Source organism: Strix aluco, chromosome 5 (assembly GCF_031877795.1).
Source record: "Strix aluco isolate bStrAlu1 chromosome 5, bStrAlu1.hap1, whole genome shotgun sequence".
Taxonomy (NCBI): domain Eukaryota; kingdom Metazoa; phylum Chordata; class Aves; order Strigiformes; family Strigidae; genus Strix; species Strix aluco.
In genome coordinates this window covers 67,825,965-67,850,200 of record NC_133935.1, presented here as the reverse complement: position 1 = coordinate 67,850,200, position 24,236 = coordinate 67,825,965, and the positions used below count along the sequence as shown (strand labels likewise).

At 37.9% G+C, this 24,236-nt stretch overlaps 1 long non-coding RNA gene across 1 annotated transcript in view; it reads left to right on the top strand.

The window, feature by feature from the left end:
- Positions 1–21,425, top strand: part of LOC141924519 (uncharacterized) — a 34,184-nt gene extending 12,759 nt beyond the window's left edge. The window contains exon 3 of the long non-coding RNA XR_012623564.1: positions 21,379–21,425. This is a non-coding gene — a long non-coding RNA (uncharacterized LOC141924519). The remainder of the gene's footprint in view (positions 1–21,378) is intronic.
- The last annotated feature ends 2,811 nt before the right edge of the window (positions 21,426–24,236 follow it).

Genomic DNA, 24,236 nt, shown 5'->3' with positions numbered 1-24,236 from the left:
GGATGAGATGTTTTTTCATTCATCTCTCTCTTAGTATTTCTTCTATCTTCAAAACTAACAGCCTTGCTGGAACTGTAGATCTTTGCTTGATCATAGACCATCAGTTGTCCTGTAAGAATACCTATTTTCCCAATATGTCTCAGTATGCCTGACTGCGCTGTGACTGAGTGCTACTGTGGAAGGAGGTACTCTTTTCCCCTTCTTGCCTACTTCTACCACACTGCTCAGTTGTATGCTCCCACTGCTTGCTTGCATTGATGTTGCTGCCCAGTAGAACCGTGGCTGATTTACGCCTGTCATTATAGAACTAGACTAGCAAAGAAATAACCAAACTCAGTGCACTTAGACATACCTTGTCTGTCAAGAACCAAAGCTGATCAGGAACAGCAAGGTAAAAGCAGGACTGCAACAGCCAGTAATTACATTTACTTAGGCTGCTGTAGAGACACGTTTCTGAGTGTTGTTTAGTGGCAAGAAGAGATTATTTAAGTCAAAACTACTGTGGTCCAGCCCTCTACTGTTGGCTGTATATTTTTACTTTCACCTTTGTGCTGACACTCATGCTTGTCTAACTGGGAGATAGTCTCAGAAACGCATCTTTCACCCTTTGTTGAAATCCCTTGTTGAGTCATGAAAGCAGACAGCGTTCCTTTAGCTCTTTCCTACCCATTTGTCTGTCCCATTCCCTGTCAAGCCTTTTCTTTCTGCAAAACAGATTCTTCAGTGACTTGGCCCATTGCTGGTATGTGGAGTATTATGCATTTCTGGGACTCAGAAGTATATTCTAGCCAATTATTTAGGGGTTGCACTCCTTTATTTATTTCAACTGCTTCATAAGTGCTTGGTCAGTAGTCATACTAAAAGGTGGCCCACGTGGGAAATGTCTCAAGGCTTCAAATATGTATTGTGTTACAAAGTATTTCCTTCTAAATTATCAAATGTGGGAGGAATTTGAAGGAATATGGAGGAATTTTTTGTGGAATCAGAAAAGTAGTATACCCCATCCTTCTCTGCGGAACAGCTTTTAGTTTTCTTCTGTGAGAGAACAACTCAAACATCCCATTCAGATCCCATAAACTAGTAGAGGAAATCTGTTTGTCCAAACATCAAAGTCTAACAACACTGCAATGTTTGCTTCCCAGGTTTTATAACTGTGATGAAGCCAATGTGCTCTACTGTGTAGATAGAAACCAATAAGTAAAGAATGGCAGAAAGAACCACTGAACATACAAATCCAATCTCCTGCACCGCCTGTCGCCTCACTTGGAGGAGTTGCGAAAGACTGTGTGTAGTAAGCCACAATGACTTGGAGTAGTTGTGACTAGCAGCCTGGAAGCAGAAATGTTTGGCTTAATATGAGCTTGGGGGGGGGAACGTATTTCTCTGTTATTTAATTATGGTGTCTTTTTTTCTCAGTACCTGCATCAATAATCAAAAACGTGTATTGACAATGCATTAAGTAAAAATCTCCAAGTTGTACTGGTTTATCTATGACACCATGGTTGCAGGCATGTTCTGCAAATAACTTGCAACTGAAGATATCCTACTGTTGCTTCCTAGGTGCGTATTATTGCCTTCTGTTATAGTTTATCCTATCCTGGAGTTCAACCTGAAGTTTCCATGAGCACTTTCTACTTTCTTCTGACAAAATCAGCTAAGTTATTTCAAATAGTTTATTTAACAATGTGAAAGGGTTTACCTGATGTGGCTTGAAGCAGACTAGGAAGCACTTCACCCAGTTTAGTGCAGAAGAATTGGTAAAGGAATGCTGTCATGGAAGAGCATTAATCCTGTTCTGCTAGTGACACTTGCACTTTGTGAAGCAGACGAGGTTTCACTTTACCAACAGGACACTTGATTCTGTCCACTGCTACAGCACTCCATTTTGGAGAACTGTACATGTGGTAATCTCCAATGGCAGCGTGATGATGGATAGCTGGGAATCATTGTACCTTTGGCTGGCACAGGGTATATCTATTCTCATTTCTGGCTCTATACTGCTGTGGATTGATAGCACCTGTCATATCTACCCATGTCAGTTGAAAAACTTACTGCATCTCTTCTGAATGCAACTAGCCTGTAGATCTGTGAGCATTCCCTAACCTATTTCAGGCAAAAGGGTTAGCAAGACCTGCTATTTAAATCCGCTAAAACAAATTACCTATTTTGACTGAAATGGGTTAGGGACTTGTGTGTGTAAATCTGAAAGTGGCAGCCGGTTGCTCTGTATGACTAGATTAAAAAGTAGGTTTAGACTGCTATCCTCTGTGGTTAGACTGCATCCAGTACCTAAAGTAAACTTCTTTAGAGCTACTTTTAATATTTTGACCAATTTATAGATACATTTTCTTTCCTCCTTTCAAGTTAGTTTTGCTTCATTTAGCAGCATGTTCTCTGAGTTGTATTTTATTCTTCATCTCCCTAGGCCTCTTTGGAGATAGAAGACATGATCATGTCTCTGAGTCACAGTTTGCTGGAAGCTGGGAGAATGTATAAAAGTTATATATTCTATGTTTGTCCTGTTCATATGCTGTCCCTTAGGCATCTGCTAATAGCCACTGTTGGGAATTGGATACTAGGCTAAAGAGATATTTTTTTTACCTGTTATGACTATTCTTATGGTTTATATCTATATGGCTCCAGGAAGACAGCAGCTACTCTGGGCAGCTTGTCTTTCAGTATGGAGATACTGTCCAGTTTTCCGGCCATGTACAGTCAAGAAGGGGGAGAAATTCCAAGAAATTTGTTGGAAGTGTGAAGAAAAATATTTCACCTCTCCATTTATAGAGGACACAAAGCATGCAAAAATGGAAGGAAGGACAATGAAAACAGGGAATACAATGAAGAACTAGGGTTGATGCTCTTCATTGATAGTGAAAGAGCAAAGAAATGAAGAATCTATTAATAAGGCAAGGCATGAACTGAGGAAGATACTATATAAAAGGGAAGCAGTAAGCACTGTAGCAAACAACACAGTAAAAGCAACATAAAATGTTTACACAGGATTTTAAGAACAAATAGATATGATAATTTCTGAAATTTATTTTGAAACTTCTGAAATTTTTAGCAAATAAAAACATTAAAGAAATGTATTTTGTAAATATTGTGAGTCCTCATTAAAAGGGCAGGTTTTTTATTGATGCACTAATTCACCTGTTCAAAATGCTTCAGTCATCCAATCATGGAATTTAGAATTGCAGTGTTTGTGTGTATGTGTGTGTGCATGTGTGCATATGTGGTTTGGGTGAAACTGGTATTTTTTCATTTGAATCAGACAGAGGTGGGGTCAGGGTGTTTTCTTTCAGGCATTTATTTATCATAGCTTACAGTTTGCTTTGTTGTTCAAATAGTATGTGACTCCACCCTTTCTCATTATTACCAAGCAGGGATTTAAGGCTGCTTTAGAGAGTTTCTGAGTTAACACTAATGAAATCTGGTATCAAGTTGCTTTCTAATACTTTTAGGAGCAGGACTTTGAAGAGAAAATAGTAAGCGTTGTATCATGACTGCAAAAATCTGTCTCTTTAGAAGGAAACATGATGTTGAAAGAAAATTCTTATGTTAACCTGTTCCTTATTTCATCGGAAATAAATTGTCCTCTTTCACTTCATTCCAAACTTACTGTGTAGTTAGGCTGTGGGAGTCCAGGATTGCAACTGCTGTGTTTAAGGATGTGTGGGTTTGATCTGAAAGTATTTCAAAGGAATATGCAGACAGTACGTGTAAGCATACCTTCATCACCCCCACAGACAGGCTACCAGAAGTGGTTGTTCATGCTGGAAGGAAATAGTGCTTTATGCTAAGGGTGTCACAAATCACACCCAATGTCTCCAATGCAAATGTAGAGCTCCAGGAAGCAATCTGTTTCCTTCTACCCCAGTAATCCCTGCAGGGTGATGCAGCTCTCCTGTCTTTAGTGTAGAACAGTAGCTGCACCCAAAGGTTAGTTCCTGAAAATTATACATGAAAAAGAAAATCAACCCTGTTAACTACTTCTGTATATGAAACTGGGTCATGAGCCCATACAAATTTGTTTTGTTTGGACAATGTCTACTATAGCATTTCTAGATTTTCGCAAGTCCTAAAATAGCGGGGAAGATGGAGACTGGGGTGGATGAAAATGAAGGTAAACTGTCAGTCTCCGTGGGAATGCTGTCAGTATGCTTTCTGTTACTGAAATATATTTCTTACCTTTTTGGAGAACAAAACTCAGTGGTAAACCTAAAAAAACTAAAATCATGTTCCATGTTTCAGTGGTGGCTGCTGGAACTTAGTTTATTGCAGGATTTGGTTGTGTTCCAGTGTAACACACAGAGAATGTCATCTGTGTCCTGTAGTGTAAACTTTTCCGTCTCTCCTCAGTAGTGAAGTCACCTGTTCTTTTGCCAGATGTAGGTTTGCTCTCAGACTTAGGACAAAGAGTCCTCAAAATCAGTGTGTGTAGCACCCTAGCAGAGAGCACCATACCCAAAAGCAGAAGGAGCAACTATGCAGGGGAGAGGATTCATCAGAGGTCAGAGAGGAACGTTTCTCAAAGATGACTAATAGTAAGGGATGGGCAAACCTTGTGTTGTTTTGAGGTTTTGTGAACCTTTTGAACTGTACTTTTGGTTTCACAGGGTTTGTGAACTGTTCCCTCTTCCACCTTGTCCTTCCCCCCGTGGCATTTTTCAGGATGGGAGTTTTGTTATTATTTTTTTTTCCCCATAAAAGAGTTCCCTTTCTCTATGTATTAATGCTTAAACAATCTTTCCACTTCAGCAGGTTCTCAGCAAACTACTGGGTGTGAGCAGTTTCTGTCCATATCATCTCCTCTTTTTCTCAATATTTGCATTTTAATGGTATTTTCTTCTCACTGTGAAGGCACAATATGAGACAGGGTCCTTCTGGGGCAGTGTCAAGAGGAACCACAGCTTATTCTTTCCATAGGTTTATCTCGCTTCAGTTTAAAACATGTTGATTTATCATGTATACTGCTACAGCTTTGCATTGAATGAATTGTAAGGAGAGAAACTTCCCAGACGTTGCATTGGGATGACCTGCAAAGTGACCTGAAAAGAAATAGTCAATAATTTGGGAACTTTTAGTGAATTGTGTTTTGAGTATCTCTATCTTATAACCGGAGTAGATTTATTTAACTTTATTTTTTCTTTTTGGGATGGTATTTTGGTAGATCATTGCTGTGTTCTAGATTTTACCTTTAGTGGATGCCAATTATGTTAATGATTCTAGCTGGCCAATCAAAGAAGAGTCAAAGCTATTTTCTGTTTGTAAAGTATAGTAATTGAGATTGCTATATGTAGTTTAATTGTGTTGGTAAATAATGTTTCATTTCTAAACAGTTCATCTTTTAATGGAGGAGGAGGAGTGGGAGATTTAGTAATTTGCCAGAAATGAAGACATATTTTCTAATTACACAGATTATTCATTAGCATCAGTGCTTACAAAAAATCCCCTAAGGCACAAATATATATAGACATTTTAAAAAAGGAAGTAAAGCTTTTATCTAAAACAGGACTTAAAACAGAAATTGAAGTCAACTTTGATGAAAGCTTCACACATTTTAAGCTGACTCTAGGGTACACAACAAATAGATGTGGAGTGTTGCAAAACTCAAATGTTAAAACAACAGAGCATGGTCTGTATACTGCCAATGCAAGAATTTCTCAACGGAGAAAATAACTTTTACAATAATTGTAGATTTGTAATAGAAACAGGCATCTTTCAGTATATAGCCTGAGAAAAATTAAGGCTCTGTAGTTGAATTCATAGAATCAGAGAATGGTTTGGGTTTTGCAATACTTCACATATATTTGTTGTGTACTCTTCACAACATCAAATTCGGTTCTTTATGTAAGAATATACTTTTCATTTACATTACTGCAACAAAATTAATATTAGGGCCACCGACAGAGATGTGATTTACTACAAGTAAAAGGATAGATTGGCAGATTTATACTCCCTAAGCACTTTCCCACAACAGCTCTTCTGATGACAAGCCAACCAAGCAAGTTTTGGCTTGCAGTTTCGGTGGTTTGCAAACTGTTTAATTTTGAAAGTATGGGAGTTACTCAACACCAGGGGCCAAATGATGATCTGAATTTTGCTGGAGTTGCACTCATGCTTCTCTGGTTACTATTTTGGAACAGCTGCTAATGTACACTGCTGTTCAGATCATGATCTGGTCCATTTTCTATACATCGTAGAAGGTGGTGGAAGAAAGAAAATTAAATTCATGTCATCTGTGGTAGACCTTTGAATGTGTCTATCTTTTTTGCATTAAGTCTAGGGAAAGCCTAGGGCACATATTTTATACACCTACTGAACTGTCCTGTTAAGATGTGTATCTCTGCACTGACTGAAGGATCAGTCTGGTTACCTAACCAACTTAGACCAAAATCTTAACCTTTATACAGCTAGAATGAGACAGAAAGTGTCCCACTCTAGGAAAACTGACTGGAAAAAGAGATTGTCTATTCTTCATCAATGCCTTTGAAAGAAATTGGTCCTTTACATTAGCAATAATTTTGCTTGTAAAGGTGTTCATACTGTTTTTTTATAGCCCATATTAATGTTAAAAGTTTGCTAAGCCTCAGAAGTCAGTGTAATCTCATCCTACCATAGAAAATTATAATTAATGTTTTTTAGGAAAAAGGAAGTGCAAGAACATGAAATCTAGTGCAAATACTGCCCTCTGCTTTATGCTGATTCTTCCCAATCAGGAGCAGTAATCGGGCTGCATCATGGAAAGTACTTTTGTGGGTACCAGGAACCAAGAAGCCAGGTTTTTTTCATGTGATTGCAATTGATTGACTTTATTTTTCATGGAAGTGTGAGCTCTGATTGAAACTTTTCCCACAAATGGAATATTTTTAAAGCCTTTCTGCTGCTCTCAGTGTCTAACATGGAATGACTTCATGCCACAGCCATTCCTTCAGTGAGATTCAAACAAAGCCTATTGGATAAGGAGGAAATGAAGAGCTATTGTAGGAAAAACTGCAAGAGCGTGTCAAATCTACAAGAAGATCTAGGGGAGGCTGGAATGTTTCTTATGAATATATCAAGGGACTAATTACCGGTAGATGGGAAAGGAAAAAGGGTGGTGATGGCCCAAGGTAAAACTTAGTCATAAATCAGTTTAGACTGAATTTGAAAGTTTTCAAGAAATAAATGGGGCAGTTTTCTGAGGGAGCAAAGAACCCAACTACTGTTAAGATGAACTTGATCACTTTAAGAGAAAGGTTATATAATGTTAGATAATAAGAGACTGCACTTGGTGACTCAAGAATAGTCTTTTGATAATAGATATTGAAGGCCGTAGAACACAGAGCACTCCTGTATTCTCTGCTTCTAGTCAAAACCATTAGTAAGTATCAATATATAGCTTAGGACACTTTCCTTCATGAAAAAAAAGAATCTGAGAATATTGGAAATTGATGATAATCTCCTTAGAATTCTGTGAGTGAGGATATTTTCTATGATTTCATGGAGAAAATAAAAAATTTATATTAAGGTCTTATCTATAGTGTGAATAATATGTTACCTATTTTTGGCAGTTATTCAACTGTATGAGTAATATTGGTTACATAAATAATAGTGCACATAAAACTGAAATACCCACACTATTATACCCTCTAACTCCAAAAATATTCCTGTTTATGTTTTGGTATTTAAAATTGCTTTTTGAACATTCACATTACCTCATTACTATGGCATTATTTTGGATCTGTGTTGTGAAGGACAGACATGGGATGGTGTTGAGGATATTTGAAATAGTTTAGCACAAGTAAAGGACTGAGGTATAACTGGAAACTAAGCTGTCATTTAAAATAATGACAGAATTTGTATGAGACACTTCTAACTATGCAGAAAGATATGTGTACTTGTTCTGAAAATCACACACACGCACACATGCACATACACTCAGAGGTATGCTCTTAACCTGTCAAAATATTATCAGTTAAGATTAAGAGTCAGACTTCAATCTGCAGGTGCAAGGGCACTTTGAGACTATAGCTTGTCCTTAATGCACCCTGTTGTTAATAAGTGGCTCAATCTAAAACACATTCAGGCTGTCAGATAAGTCAAAATAGTGAACAGAGGTCTTGACAAGTCCTGTATATTTGAAATTGTTTCCATATATATGTTCGTATGACAAGATGTTATGTATGTACTTTGAAAGCAGACACCATACAATGACCACACTTAGAAGGATCACTGGAGTCCTTTTGCCAGAGGTTGGGCTAGCAACGTCTTAGCTAACTAGACAGTATAGCAAAATCAGTCTAGTTTTTTTTTCTTTCACATGCTACATGTTATTAGCTATATATGTAATTAATGACTAGTGAAGAGTTATTTAACTATTCCTGAGCATACTGAAGGTTTGTCTTTAAATGTGATAACCATGGTTACCATGGTTGTCCTTCTGCTTTAAGCAGTGTCTCAGTTGTGTACACGCTGTTCTCTCTATGTTGATACCATTCTTGGATCAACCAGATATACTCTGTTGAATCCTGTTGTAATGGTTTAAACTGTTTTCCCCAGATGTCTGTCTCGCCTCTCTGCCAAAGATTGTCCTGTCAAAAAATAAGTAGAAAAGAGTGTTTGCCTGCTCAAAGACAGTATCTCACAGCATTAGACAAACCTATGGTTATTAGAGACTTAAGAAGTTTGACTTTATTGTAGCTGGATTTATTCAGTGACTTTTATTTATTTATTTCAAGTTTTTTTCAAAGACAGTAATCTCTCAGAAGGTGATAGGATAGTCAGTTTGGAGAGCAATGCCTAAAATCATTAAAGCAAGATTTAACATAAATTGTCCATTAAAGACCTTGAATGAAAAAGAGAAAATATTTTCTGTCTAGTCTTTAATTATATTATTAGTCTGTTATCTATATTAAATTTATCAATTTGTGAATGTTTGACATTTACTGGTAAAAGTACTCTCAAGGAAGGACTTTCAAAGATATACATATAAGTTTCTGAGAAAACCCACATTTTAAATTTGTGGTACGTTCATCTGATTAGAAAGACAAAATGATCCCAAGATATTTATTTCTTCCATTACAGCTAAAGAACTGAATTAGCATTTTCAATAACTGAGTTTAATCATGGAGTAGTTCATGCTGGAAGGGGCCTCAGGAATTCTGTAGTCCATTGAGGTTAGAACAGGTAATACAGGGCTTTATCCAGCTGGGTCCTCAAAACCATCAAGGACAGACAGAGCCTCCATACCATCTCTGGGCAGCCTGTCTTCATGGGGAAAGAGTTTCTTCTTATATATAGTTCTAACCTCTCCTGTTTCAATTAATGCTTATTGCTTCTTATCCTCCCACAATGTGACATTGTGAGAAGTTTGGTTGTCTTCTCAGTAACCTTCTTGTAGGTACTGGCAGGCTGCTATCAGCTTCCCCCAAAGCCATCTCTTCTCCAGACTGGACAAGCCCAGCTTCCTCAGCCTCTTCTCACAATGCAAGTACTTCAGCTCCCAAACATCTTCATGTCCCCGCACTGAACTCACTGCAGTTTATCAATGTCTGTCTTGTACTGGGGAGCCCAAAACAGGGCACAGTACTCTTGCTGTGGTCTGATGAGCGCTGAGTAGAGGGGGGTAATACCTTTCCTCAATTTACTGGCTATGTTCCTGTTAGTACATCCTGGAACACTGCTGGCATCCTTTTTGTGTTATTCTTTTATTATTATTTTTTTTTTTTTTTTCTTATTTTCTTTATTCTCTTCCCCTCTCTGCCCCCCATCCCTGGTCACACTGGTTGCTCATGCTCAGCTTGCTGTCTACTGAGATCCCTTTCCACAGAGCTACTTCACAGCTAGTCAGTCCCCAGCCTCTTTCCAATGTGCTGGAATTTGCATTTGTCCTTGATTTTCGTAAGTTTTCACTCAGTTTGTTCCTTCAGCAGATCTAGGTCCCTCTAGATGACAGCCTTGCCCTTAAGCATATAAACTGTTCCCCCAACTTGGTGTCATCTACAAACTTGACAAAAATACACTCCAGTGCCTCCTCCTTCTTAACTTTTTCCAAGATTAATTCTCCCTCCTGAAAACTCTAGCAGACTACAGTGACCGGGCACATCAGAACTGGGCTTGGCATGGTAATCGTCTGCTAAGATTTAACAGTCCTTTAACTTAATTTTTTGGTTAATACAATAAAAAGATGAAACTTTATACAAGATGTGTGGGTTTTATTAATATTAATGTGACATGATTCTGGAATGATACAGCAGCTCTAAAAACATAACATTTATCTGGTTTGGGACTTTTCTGTGTTGGTCACATAAGTAATAGGTTAAGCAGGATAACACAAGGCAAGTGCAAGGTTGATGATGTATGAGATTCTTTTTGTCCTCTGTACCATTGGTTTGCATCTATACAAACAAAGTAGCATTCACTGCTTTCAATTTTTACACTTAAATTGTCAGGTGATTCTGGGTACCAATGATTCTAATCATAATTTGGCAAAGACCAGCTTCTATCATGGTGAAAGATTTGTGGAACCACTGAACACTAGCCCTCTGAAAATCAGTTTATCTTATTGTGATCTCATGTATACTCATCAGTTCATCTGACACATTTGATAGGAACTCAGAGAAGAGAAGAGAAGAGGAAAAAAGCCTATTGACATGCAGTAGCATAGATACAATCAAGCAGGTTGGCCTAAATGATGCTTCCATATACATCTCTAAAAATTACAGAGGTTTCACATAGGTCAAGATACACAGAAATAGCAAATCAATTGCACATCCCTCAATATATGACCTGGTTACTTTCTCATGAATGACTAGGGAATCATAACCAACTTTGATAGCAGATACAGTAAATCAGTTAAACATTCAGTGTTTTAATTAACAATTTGAGATTAAAATCTGCACAAAATTATAGATCATCACATTGGAAAGTGGGAATATTAAATTGTTTGTTAAATCTGTCCCAGGTTGTCTGTTGGTACAAACCATTTCATCAAAGCTTTGTCACCTTCAGTATTATGCATAAAATGTAAGTTATTTCTTCCAACTCCTACAGTGTAGTTCCATGGTAGCGCCTGTGGAATCTACAGCTCACTGGGTGAAGGAGAAAGCAATATTGCAAGGTTTCACAAACCAGCTCCTTCTTTTGCCAGAAATCCCTGGTACTGGGTGTTGGAGTGGCACTCTTGTTTCATGGGTATCAGGCATGAAGGAAGTCACAAGACAGAATTTCAATTCCTTTGCATTCATGGTTGCCACAGCCTCCACTGAGGTCTGAGCCATCTGGATTTACCAGAATTTACCCATGGAATTCACTAAAGAATTACAGAAACAGTTTGTTTTAGCTCTTGACCTGTCTAATATGTTCAGTTAGAACCACAGAAGATATAACTGCAGACTCACTTGTCATTTTTCTTACTTTTTATCATGATCTCTGCTCTATTACAGCTGTTCCTGTTCATTTCTTCTCCACCCAGACAATTCCGTTTCAGGCACAGTAGAACAGGTGGGAAAGTATTAGAGATTGATTCAGAACAGGATGATGTGAATTACAGCGCTAATGGTGATTCTGCAACACGCAGATGGGATGGAGGGAGGGAATGTAAAAATAAATATGTGTGAACTTAATGGGCATGGAAGAACCTGTGCAAGAGTTTGTTTAGGTGTCCTCTTTGAAAAATGTGCCAAAGAATACTACTGCCTGATAATTTACACTCTATAACTGTGTTATCCAGCAGAGTTTTAATACGACTTTTGGTGTTAGAAAAATTAGGAGTATCATTAGACTAACCTTTTAAAGAATATAAGGAATGAGGTTTTAAAGGTCTGTATTGACAAGTGTAGCCACTTGCACGTAAGAGTTTTCACTACCGTATTCTGTAATCAGTCTCCAAGATTAAACATTGACTGACAACAGAAAGGGTGGTCTGGAGCTCACTGATGTTACCATCACCTCCAAGAGGCTTTTCTTCAGACTCTCTGTGACCAGCATTCTGAACAAGTGAGGCGGAATTTTCTTCTTAACCCTGATGTTTCCCATTTAATCAACATATTCCTTGTAATGTAAGAAGATGGCTTAAAGCAAACAAAATCGCCTCTGGTATATTTGGAGCTTGAGCATTTTCTTAATTAGAGTGCTTATTTCAGCAACAGCTCTGGAACCTTGTCAGGGTCCCCTGCTGAGGTGTGCATGAGGTGCATGTGATTTACAATAATCTCTTAGCAACAACATTTCTATGAATTGATAAATTACTGCATATTTATTCTGCTTAAAATTTATGTCCTTTGACAGTGCTCCATAGGAAATGTCTCAGCAAGAAGAAGAAACACAGTCTTGAAAAATGGAATATAGTTTCAAATCAAAGCAGAGCAATTTTTTCAGTCTCAATGTTAAAAAGGTATGCTGTAGTAGGTATTAAACCCTTTGTGAGCTGCACATATCAAACAACATCAAATTACTGTTACTGCTGTGTGAGTATAACACACCTACAGCAGTCAATAGGTCCTACCTGATGTACAGATCCTGTAGCTAGAACACCAAAAGGTATTAAAAATGGGCCAGAGTGATGCGAATCATAGAGCCTCTGATCTACATCTTTGATGGTGTCAAGAAAAGTGACTGAAACAAAAGATGCTCTCATCTGGCTCTATGAAGAGTTAGATTACTCTTCCTATGGCCAACTCTAATTGTTCAGCAGGCCTAAAGCCTCAAAAGCTCTAGAAAAATGGAAGTGGAGGTTTAGTGATTTCAGAGAAACAACTGCGAGTGTCATTTAAAGGCTGACAGTCCCCTCTGCCCAAATCCATCCCTGATATACAGGTGTTGTGAACAAGACCCTTTACTGGTGCTTTTTCATCTCACTGTGTAGGTGGCATGTTGAAATAATAGTTTGATGGAGGTTAAAGGAAGTGTGACTACACTACTATGTAACTTCTATCAGAAGGGCGAATCCCAACTCTTTAAAGAGCTGGCTCAACTAGGCATGAGTAGTGATATTATAGGGTTCAAAAGAAAAACCAGCCCAAACAATCCCCTTCCCCCAAAACCTCCCCTGGATTTCCACTATGTGTAAAAGTGGGCCGGGTCCTTGGCTGAGGAGGTTTCAGCCAGCATTGGTGTACGGTCGCTGAGTCTGGGTAGGGTTGACATAGCGCTTAGGGATATGGTGTAGTTGGGAACTGTCAGTGTTAGTTAAATGGTTGGACTAGATGATCTTCAAGGTCCTTTCCAACATAGATGATTCTGTGATTCTGTGAAGACAAGCTGCTTCTTCTGCCAAAGATACTGTTAATACCGAGACTTTCATAAAGGTGCAAATAGAATTTTTTAACTTTTGGGAAACCCATAACTAGTGTTTTAAAGTTGCTGGCAAATACTTGTACAAGGTCCTAACGGGAAAATTGTCCTGGGTCTTAATGCCACTAAACATAGGAACTTAGGGTTTGGTCTTCACAGCAGAGAGAAGGAGAAACTTAATCCTAGGAGACTATGGGATACAAGAAATCACACACCAAGTGACCCTAAAAACATAGCTGTGATAGTACACATAATAGTCTTTACCCTGTGGGGCCACCTTATGGTTCTTCATTTCTCATAGCAAAATGAGTCTTAACACATCATGAAGCAAGGGCCCTTCCACTTTTCAGCTGTGCCTTTTGGCAAACAAGATGACCTTCACTTCCTCATCTGAAAAAAGAAATAGGAGCAAAAGGTAAAGAGTGAGTGAATTCCTTAAGATCAGCTGTTTGAAGTCAATGACAAAGACTAAACTGAGAACCCAAATCTCCTGACCTCCTGACTGCTATCCTATACATGATGCTTCCTGACATCATCCCTTCATTTTATTTGTTTTGAAGACCCTGCATTCAGTTTTGCAATGTAACAGGTTGTTATTAGATATTTGCTTTTCTATCAGCGGCTGAGGGAAACATAAGGATGTAGTACTAAGGCAGTTGGTCTGTTTATAAAATGTCAGAGAACAACACCTGGGGAGATAGTATGCATTGCAGATAAAAAAGATAAAAAATGACCTACCAGAGATTTATCTGAGGTATTTAGGGCAGTAATCTACCACTTGCGAAAATTCTTCTGCCCCCCAAATCCCATTTTAAATAGACAAACTATCCATATGTCCCTGAGCTTGGTGATAATACTCTTGGGTGCACTGACAATGATTGCTGAAGTCAGAAATGATCAACATATCCAATACGCCACTTAGAGCAGCAGCAGATGTTTCTGGCTTACAAATGGTAAGGGAATTACTGACTAGAAAACCTTGATTATGGGTTGTTTTCTGGTTTTCCCCTTTTTTCCATTCTGTAGTGGACATTAAGGTGTTTGGTTTTTTTCTCAGATATTTATTGTTTCATATTTTATTTGACTTTACTACCTTAGAACAACTCTTTACAATACATCATCACAGGGTTATTGGTTCCCCACCCAGGGATCTTGGCTGATCTAGAGACAGAGCAGAGGGAAGTTGGAGTACACTGTCCTCTTCAGTCTGTGATACAATTTCAAGACTTGTGATTCCCAGAGCTGGGGTTATGCTCTCATGAAGTCTCTTTTGCAGTACAAACCTTTCCACTAATGGCATGCAAGCTGAGACAATAAGACAGAATTCCTCCTGGAATTATCCAAAATCTCTGGTAGAATCTGAATGAGGTGCTTTCGCATTTACAGATAACACACAGTGTGCAGAAGTCAAAAACATGACTCATCCCACTGTTTTCCCTTGGTGAGAAACATTCATGTAACAGCCATGGTGCAGTAGTTCTTGTGTAATGTGCTTTGCTGCATTTCCCATATGCTATTCTCTCTGAGTTAGATAGAAATTTGATACCTGAAATATGCTTCTCAATATTGGAGTACATGGTATCCTTCTATGGAAGTACCTATGGAAGCATGAGTATAGCAGAACTGGGAAGGTACTTTACATATGATGACATTTCTCTCATTTAGGATTTGTGGGAGGAAGAAGGGCTTCCATAAGCATGTAAATGAGTATGAAAACTCATAACAAATTAACTGTTAAACATTAGTTTCCAAACTCCTACCAAATTAACTCCAACTGAGGAGACTTCCCCGATACTGTTCAACTGATGACACTTTTGCTGAATGCATAATCCATGTTTGATTATCCTCTGCTGAAGATGAAAAGTAACTCCACCGGTGACATCACAACATAAATACCATGTGAGCAAAAAGAGAATCAGGTCATAATACATAAAGATAGTATAAAAATTTTAAAAATTGAAAATTACATTTTCTTTCTTTCTTTCTTTCTTTCTTTCTTTCTTTCTTTCTTTCTTTCTTTCTTTCTTTCTTTCTTTCTTTCTTTCTTTCTTTCTTTCTTTCTCTCTTTCTCTCTTTCTCTCTTTCTCTCTTTCTCTCTTTCTCTCTCTTTTTCTCTCTCTCTTTCTCTCTCTCTTTCTCTTTCTCTCTCTTTCTCTCTTCTCTTCTCTTCTCTTCTCTTCTCTTCTCTTCTCTTCTCTTCTCTTCTCTTCTCTTCTCTTCTCTTCTCTTCTCTTCTCTTCTCTTCTCTTCTCTTCTCTTCTCTTCTCTTCTCTTCTCTTCTCTTCTCTTCTCTTTCTCTTTCTCTTTCTCTTTCTCTTTCTCTTTCTCTTTCTCTTTCTCTTTTTTCTTCTGGGCAGAAGAATATCTAAATACTATAAGAAATATAAGTGTGCTAGTGAGTCAAACGCACTATTTTTCCCAGGATTTGTTATTTGCATTAAGTTATAACATATTACTAATGCTACATAAGTCATTAGTTCAGTTTCTCCATTCAGATAAATCTCAAGAGGTTAGAGTAAAATCTCACAGCTGTCCACTAAACAGTAGGAAACATATGGTTCCAGAAATGTAGTTATATTTTGATGTTTATTTTTTAAAGACACTGAAATTAAAATTATTCTGTTGGATGTATTCACTTGTACTTCACTTAAAGTGCCTATCTAGTAGAATCTTCCTGCTATAATGTCCTGAATTTTGTGAACAAAGTTGACAGTCAAAAAAATTACTGTGTAACAACTAAGTAGCTTCCATCCGTCTTGATTTATTTCTGAAACATGAGAAAAACATCACAGATGCATGCTACATTGTTCAGAGAACATACATATGCATTTAAGTCACTTACATTATACGTTTTAGTGATGTAATTGTGAAATATGTTCTTTTTACATTCCTAATTATGGAGCAGAACAGATGGCAAAGACTTAGTTCAAAGTAATATATATCCATTAAAATAAACGATGTTGCCAACCATTCATCAGCAATAGAAGAGTTTACTACTTCCTTGGAATAGAATTAGGCACTACTCTGGACTGCAAGAAGTGTAATTATTTCAAAGTTTATTTTCTGTAGTCATTTACAGTCAAAATTAGTTAGAAAACTGTTTGAAAGCTTGCATTATCAGGTGCAACACATTTAACATGGGTTTGCATTTGACAGCATGAAGTAGTTTGCAGGGAATGTAACTCTGAGCAAGGACTGTGAGTGACATTTATTTTGGCTCAGTGTGTGACTCATGTTTTCACCATTGTAAGTAATTGAAAACTAAACCCTTCCTTCAAGTAACAGGTTGCAGGAAGGATATGTACTGTAATGGACTCTCAGAGAAAGACCCTGAACAGTTCAGTCCTGAGGCAGTCCTGGGAAGGATCCCTGCTGTACCTGTGGGAAGGGCAGAGTTCCCAGTTCTGGCAGGCTAGTACATTTTGCTAAGTGCTGGGGAGTGGTGTGCTGGATTACGAGTCTTCCAAATCACAGTTTATATAGCATTACTGACTCTGATCAACATTTGCAGTCCCTAGGCAAAGTGCCTCATTGCTGTGGTGTTCCTATTTAAGACAACAACAAGCAGTTCAGGTGACACCGCTGTGCAGGGATGCCAAACACTTTCTCCCTGCAGATGTAATGGAGTTAAGTAGGTGCCTCTGAAAACTGATCCAGAAGCCCTGAGACAAATGCCAACCACTTTAAACTAACTTTATAAACAGCTATGTTTTGGCAGTTTGATAAAGATAATTTCATTCCTTCATTTCTTGACATTAGATGCTGTAGCAGATATTTAAATTTAATTTTAATGCCGTACAGCTCTATGTTTTCTTAAAGTGCACAACATCAAGGATTTTATCTGGCTCTTCCACTGGGGCAGAAGGCTAAAAGGAAGCCCCTAAGTCTGAGGCTACAGCCACACTAGTAAATTAAACAGTCCTGGGGAATTTTCCCAGGCCGTAGAACTCAAATTTTCTACATCATTAAATCGCTAGTACAGTCTCCAGCATGGTTTTGGCTTGGGTTAATAGCATTTTCTTAAGCAATTCCTGGGCACGGGGCAGAAATTTGCATGGGCGTCAGACTGCTTGCAGCAGGCAGTTTGCATGCAGCCATCTTCTTGTAGGGGCTAGGAGAGGCTACTGGTGTCTTGGCCATGGTCTGCCTGCTGCCTTTGGTGACAGAGAAATTGGTTTCTTTATATTTACTTTGCTTGTATAGATAGCTAAATTAGATTGGGCAACCTTAGTTACCAAATTACAGGGGACAAAAAAAGAGAAAATTTCGACCTTAGATAAGCAAGAGGGTAATTTGTTGACATTTATAATAGATGGTGATCTGTGAGAGCTCCTCCCAGAAATTCTGTTCAGGAGCAGCACAGCAACCTATCACTTTCCGTTGTTTCCAAATGCACACAGTAGTCAGCTTGTACATGTTCGTGGTGAGGCTACTTGTGGGCCTAGGGCCTTCACGACACGTTGTAGTTTGCACTGAGACCCTGTATATTTGATATAAACAGTCTTCACTTAAACACGTCTGAAATAATCTGTAGATAACAATTATTTTTTCCAAGCTCATATCCATATCCACGGTTGGAACTAATGAACAGGTTTGAATGCAAGACTGTCTATGATGTGATTAAAAACAGATCCTTCTGTATTTAAAATACAACTTGAGTATAAATATCATTTTCTGTACTCTGGCGATGATTTAGACGCTGTACATCACTAGCTCCCTGAACTTTACATAGTTATTTCTTTGTAGAATGACTGCTGGGATATTTTCATGGGTTATGGGAATTTTTGGTCACTCTGTGGTGATATTTGCTCTGTCTTAACAATATGAAGGAACCTTGTCTTTGCAAAAACATGACTGCAGGAATTATAAATCTTCTGTCTAAGTGTAACTAATTACTGAAATGAATCAAAGCCCTTTCTGCTAATGCAGTGCTAGTGTAAATCTTCTACCAACTATAATCAGGAAGAGTTTTGCCATGGATTTCAGTGCTTGAAGGATCAGACCTTAAGTAAAAAACAATAATAGTAATCCATGGTTTTCATTCTTCAGTTGCTTATTAATTATAGCAAGATAATTAAGGGGATACTAGACATGAAGCAAGGGTTTGATGTTGATGTAACATCTAGTCATCACAGAGAGAAGATCTGTTCTTACTATGTGTGTCCAGAATTCCACCAAAGCCCGTGGAGAGTTCTGAAAAAAGTTCCCACAGCTTTCAGGGTTGGTTGTTTTTAATAAGCAAAAATAAATACAGTACAATAGAATACAAATGAATGCAATGCAATGCAATATGATATGGTACAATACAGTACAATGCAACATGACGCAATACATTACAATACAATAAAAAACTTAGGTCACATAAGTTTCTACTTGATCACTCTTCTGGTATTGCTGAATTGGTGGGAGTGTTTCTGATACCATCTTGGGTGTTTCTTTTCATTCAAACTGGCTTGAGAAATGCTTTAAGACACTAACTCTGAAAAGATTTTCTTAACATAGGAAATCTAATGCCACTCAGATGTCATGATTGCATGTGAATCTTCCCCCCTTTCACGTGCAAAACTGAACTCAACAGAACCTTTAGCAAACCTCCTTCCCATTCTTAGTCTCTGCAGATGTCTCCTGGAGATCAGTCTGAATCTTTTTTGTAGGCTGATGATCCATGTTATGCAAGCATAAAATTGAAGTATATATAAATTCTTATGTGAGATATATATAATTTCTTATCCTGCCATCCAGGTTCAGGGCAGAAAAGTTAATATACTTCTCAGCAACGCCAGTTTGTTTTTGTTCATTTCATCTTTCTGGACAGTTTGGCATTGGGGAAGTCTTGTTAGATTGGTATTTTGAAAAGCTTGCATGGACCCAGAGCTGGAGTTTGAGGAGAAAGTCTATTCACACAGAGGAATAAGCCTTATTCCCACCAAAAATGCTGTCGGAACAAAAAGTAAGGAGGTCAACAAAAGAAATCTTATGACAGAGTCCTTCTTTGACTCCCCTTCCATGAAGGATGATGGAACAAAATCAAGTATGGATCATGCATCCCTGTGACATGTATATCCAGAAAGTCTCTTTACCAGGTATCTTTAATACTTGACATCTATCCATCCATCTCTCTCTCTCTCTCTCACACCCCACAGTTAGTGATTATGCTTCACCTCTGGAACAGTTACTGGGTTTGATTAGATGCATCTGTTCATTTCTTCTTTGTCTTTACTACTTCTTTCCACACTTCAGGAATGCCAAATAACTTTGGCTGCTTTGGTCACCCTTTTCTCAGAGGAGTGTGTTCACTGAAAGGCAGATTTATCATACATAAGGGCAGAAGTTTATTGCAAGGTGTAAAGAGGAAATTTATAGTACCGCCTGTATAAAACAGTCACTGTTTTGAGCAATACTTTCCCAGAAAAGTCTTTGGAAGAGAATTGGAGATATGTTCTGTTATCATCATATCTGAGCTGTTCAGTATTAACAAACCATTCAGATGGCTCCTGACCTATGTGCCTATATTCTCAACAGCCCTCATGCAGATGGCAAATGCTGCCTACCTTGCTTGCAGTTTGTGTGATTTATTATGATGTTTGTCTTTATGCTTTTTGTCATAATTCCTAAATATGAAGGGGGAAATCTTAGAATTCAAAGTTATCTGTTCCCAGAAATACAGTGTGTATTGAGGTTTTTATCAAGCTGGACAGAAGATTCAGATGGAGGTAGGTAAAATATGCAGAGATCTTTAAAAATCCACCATGGCAAACAGTATCACCAAAAAATGCACTACACAACTGAAATTAATTACAGCTTATATTGATTTTAATGGCAGAAGAACATGCTGACTAACAGAAGGAGAACACTGTTCTGCAACACATTGTTCAGATATTACTGTGAAATACAACAAAGTGAAGAAAATACTGGATTAACTTTGGTGTCTGTTTACATTCAGACTGTGCAATTCAAACCATGACCTACAAGACAGAGATACTATATGGTTCACTATGTCAATAAAGGACCACAGTGACTTTTATTTCTAGACTGTGAGAGAAGTATTCAATGTGCTGCCACTGAAGAGTTCTTCAACTCTGATATGAATTAGTGATATCAGGTGGCTTTTTTCAGAAGAGAGCTTATATGTGACCAGGATCTTATCATAACTAGGCTTGACAAGTAAGATGTTTCAGGTGTGTTAAAATAAAACTATCCCTCTCCCCAGAAAAAGAATCTTTCCTAAATACCATTTTTTTAGCCCCAAATCTTGTCCTCAGCAGAAGTGAGATTTTTACCATCATTTCTTCCATGCTCCCAGGAGAAAATCTGCTTTTTAGAATCTGAGTCAAACTAGCTCTGAGAATTAATGATCCCGTCTTGTTTAAGTAGCTCGCATAGCTGTTTCCAGTGTACCCTTATATGGAAAGAGGGTTTGATTTCCTTGAACTGTCATTGCTGCCTTAAATCTTAAAGAAGATGACAAGAAATATTATGAGGTTGTAGATATATTCTGTCATTGATAGGGCAATGAAAGATTATAACAATTAGTAAAATCATCTGAAGTCTGAAACCTGAAACTGTGCATTTCATAGCATAAAGGAAAGCTCCATTTCCTTTAATTGTGGTGTTACAGAGTTTTGTTTTTACCATGCGGACTTCTCTGCTAACATGATGTGACAGAATGTTTGAGGTTGGCAGGGAACTCTGGAGGTCATCTTGTCCAAACCTCTAGCTGAAGCAGGGTCACTTTGTTGCCCTGGTCCATGTCCAGACAGCTTCTGAGTATCTGGAGGATGGAGGTTCCCTGTGACATATATAGTAACAGTGACTGACATGTAGTGAGTATTAAACTAATTACTACCTGGTTGTTTATGAGCAAATGAGATGAGGAGAACGTAATGGGCTGCTGTGAGAGAAGCCAAAGGAGCAGCAAGCATAACGCTAGACACTGGTACAAAAAAACCCAACAAACTAACAGACCCTATCTCTGTTGTACATAGCTATTATTGAGAGTTTTACCCTGTGCCGTTTTGGTATTTATGACTTTGTCTTGATTTAGTGGTAGTTTACTACATTCCACAATTTTCTTCTCCCCTTTCTCCTGCTTCCTCTCAGGCATGGATTTTGAAGGATGGTACCCTCTGTCTTTTAATGTTCTGAAAATTTCCACTTGTCCTTTATGGTTATCATTCACATACGAGGTGAGTATGAGGACGACTTATGTTTAATTTATTCTTCCTGTATTGGTGTGGTTTGATATTCTCAGCATTTTGTAATTCCAGAGGGTGGTTTGCTCCCCTCCATTAAGAGAAAGGAGCTGTTGAGCCAGTGTTTACTACCAACCATAAACTAAGCTGGTTTACATGTTTTGTCCTCTTTGGTTCTGCTGTAAAGAATACAGTTGCTGTTTTGGTTAAGATGGCATCAAAAAATGTGGTTTTTCCTCTATGTTGCATAACAGAAACTCTTCTTAAAGGTTGGTTGTTTGTTTTTTAATATAACAATATTATTCATATTGCTAAAAGGAAATATTTTATTTTACTTGCTTTAAATTTATTTTAGTATAATACCCAATTTTAGAAGTATTTGTGTCTATATTTTCAACATGCAACATGTGATCATTTAGAGCAGATCAAATATTGCACCTCTGAAATATTTATTGAAATCGATGAGAATTTTAGATATTTTTTTTTTAAATGGATCTTAAACTAACACTGTAAATTTTTTCTGTATACCTCTAAGAACTAAGCATATATGCTGAGGAATCTCAGTGCCCTTTACATGGAATTAAACTCATCCCTTCCATAACTGAATTGAATCATGGGACAATGAACTATGTCACACATGGGAAACAGAGGTACTAAAATTCTCAGGTAAGTGTGATTCTAGAGATGCGCAAACAAAGCTCAATATAAAAAAAAAAAAAAAAACACAACATCCCCCCCCCCCCCAAATTTTTCCCAAATGAAGATAAGTTAAATAATTTAAAAATCAGGAGATAAAATCTCTGTATGTAAAGGGATTGCCTCTTTGTCTTTTGGGTTAGTATGGCTGATCAGTAGTAGCACAAACATTTGATATTTTGTCAATTTAAAATCTAATGGAAAAAAGAGGTAAAGAAAGTGCCTTAAATAGCTCAGAAATGGCAAAAGACCTGACAACAACTCTTTGGTTAAAAAAAAACCCAAACACAAACCCAACCACAATGTTTCTCTCCCACCCTGTTTTACACAAATCTATAGATATCATCGACTGCTGATGCTATTAGACTTTGTGCTGACTCTGTGTCTGCAGTAGGAATACTGGCAGGCAGCTCCGTATCAGCAGTCTGAAATTGCATACAGACAACTACAGAAACGAAAGCCTGCTCTTAGGTGCAAGTTTATTTATTATGGGAAGGCTGTGACGTGAGGGGTACGTGACCTTATGGATAAATTTGATACAGTTTTGTAGTCTTTCACTTTGTGGACTTGCACTCTATTTAAAAGGAAGATTGGAAGCAAGTTTGACAGTGCATGCTGATAGTGATTCACTTTACATGAAACACCTGGTCCAACTCAGAGAAGACTAGTATTCAGGTTAATCTAGCATGAGAAAGGACCAAGCTATCTCTTAGTGTGTACAGTATTTAGCTAGGAATAAACAAAGATAAAGACTAGCAGGTTCTTAAGAGTATCTCAATCTATTTAAATAACATAAAGACCACTCTAAAGTGCTGTGAGTAGTCTTAAACACCCAATGCCTAATCCAGAGCCTACTGAATTTAATGGAAAGATATCATTTGCTGCCAGTGGGTTTGAAAAGAGTTCCTTGAAATCACCGAGACAAATCTGTTTTATTCCCTCTGCTGTATGACCAGGCCAGATTTTGTATTCTTTTATCTCTAACAATGTTATTAGAGAATCTGTTTATGCAAGTTCCAATGACTAAAAATGGAAACAAAAGGGAAAACTTAGTCATAATGTAAAGAAAACTGGGAGATGAGGAAAGGCAGAGATCAGAACAGCTATGTGAAAAGGAAGTTCCGTCATATCAGATATTACTGTGGGGGGATGATGGCCAAAGAATTTCCATGCACCTTAGTGAATTTGTATTAAATGAAAAACATTTGCCTTAAATATGCTTTATGGGGGGAATGAAGGGTCAGGAGTCTCAGGACTAGTACACTTTTGATGCACATAATTGGTTGTACTTTGCAACTTGGGCTCAAGCATTAAGTCTGCACTATACTTGAACTAGATCCATGGGCTGGCTAGTCCCACAGGTGCCTAAAGTGTGATATGCTCTCAAGATCTGGCTCTGCATATCAGTGTTTGCAAATCCCACATGTCTGAAAATGTGGAAACCCTTCCAGGGTAGACATTGGCTGTCTTGTCTGCACAGCATGATCACATGGCATTGCTTAATTTGACAATACATGAAAGTGATATGAGTAGCATATAACTGCAGGAAAGAAGTTTCCCCTTTAATATCCCACAGGCTCTAAACCCAGCCCAAAGAATATACCTGATAAAAACAGGATAGACGTGATGAAAATGATCTAGAGTCTAGTCTTGAGCCTGCTAGTAAAATACAGAACTAAACTTGAGACACTGTCTAGTGTAGTCAATTGAGCCTATCTCACATCCCACCTCTCTAGGCTTCATGAACACGAGTGGATCCATGCTAAAATGCTGGAGATCATCAGTGCCTTGTCTTCCCCTCTCCAGAGCCTGGAGCTCTCCAACTGCATCAGTCTGCAATCAGGGGCTTAGATGTATCTCATCTGAGCGATACACAACTCTGAATTCAGGAGAAGGTTTGGAACAGTGCTTGCACAAATTGCAAATTATTAATCAGATTTTGACAAAAATATTTAAAGCTTTGTACCAATCGATACACTTATTTATTAATAAATAGTAATTTTTAATACATACTGGATATACTAGAGATAGTCAAGTGAAGGTCCACAAAGATGATTATGGGACTGGAAC